This window comes from Bufo bufo, chromosome 9, assembly GCF_905171765.1.
Source record: "Bufo bufo chromosome 9, aBufBuf1.1, whole genome shotgun sequence".
Classification (NCBI taxonomy): domain Eukaryota; kingdom Metazoa; phylum Chordata; class Amphibia; order Anura; family Bufonidae; genus Bufo; species Bufo bufo.
Window position 1 is genome coordinate 10439708 of NC_053397.1, and position 1029 is coordinate 10440736.

Here is a 1029-nt window from a genome sequence, read left to right on the forward strand (position 1 = left end):
CCTGGGGAGGCGATGGCACCAGGTGCACTATGGCAGGAAGGAGACAACCTGGTCTGAGGAATCACATTACATCATGTGGTCGGCCGGGTGCGTCACTTACCTGGGGAGGCGATGGCACCAGGTGCACTATGGCAGGAAGGAGACAACCTGGTCTGAGGAATCACATTACATCATGTGGTCGGCCGGGTGCGTCACTTACCTGGGGAGGCGATGGCACCAGGTGCACTATGGCAGGAAGGAGACAACCTGGTCTGAGGAATCACATTACATCATGTGGTCGGCCGGGTGCGTCACTTACCTGGGGAGGCGATGGCACCAGGTGCACTATGGCAGGAAGGAGAAAACCTGGTCTGAGGAATCACATTACATCATGTGGTTGGCCGGGTGCGTCACTTACCTCGGGAGGCGATGGCACCAGGTGCACTATGGCAGGAAGGAGACAACCTGGTCTGAGGAATCACATTACATCATGTGGTCGGCCGGGTGCGTCACTTACCTCGGGAGGCGATGGCACCAGGTGCACTATGGCAGGAAGAGGACGTCCTGGTCTGAGGAATCACATTACATCACGTGGTCGGCCGGGTGCGTCACTTACCTGGAGAGGCGATGGCACCAGGTGCACTATGGCAGGAAGGAGACAACCTGGTCTGAGGAATCAGATTACATCATGTGGTCGGCCGGGTGCGTCACTTACCTGGGGAGGCGATGGCACCAGGTGCACTATGGCAGGAAGGAGACAACCTGGTCTGAGGAATCACATTACATCATGTGGTCGGCCGGGTGCGTCACTTACCTCGGGAGGCGATGGCACCAGGTGCACTATGGCAGGAAGGAGACAACCTGGTCTGAGGAATCACATTACATCATGTGGTCGGCCGGGTGCGTGTCATGGTCTTACCTTCTTGCTGTTCTCCTTCGTTTGACATGTGCTGGCGGCCATCTTGGTTTCTGGGTTTCTTGTAGCCTTCCACCCTGCGGCTCCTCCTTCCCACTGGGAGGAGCTGGATGCCTAGCTCATATATATAGGAG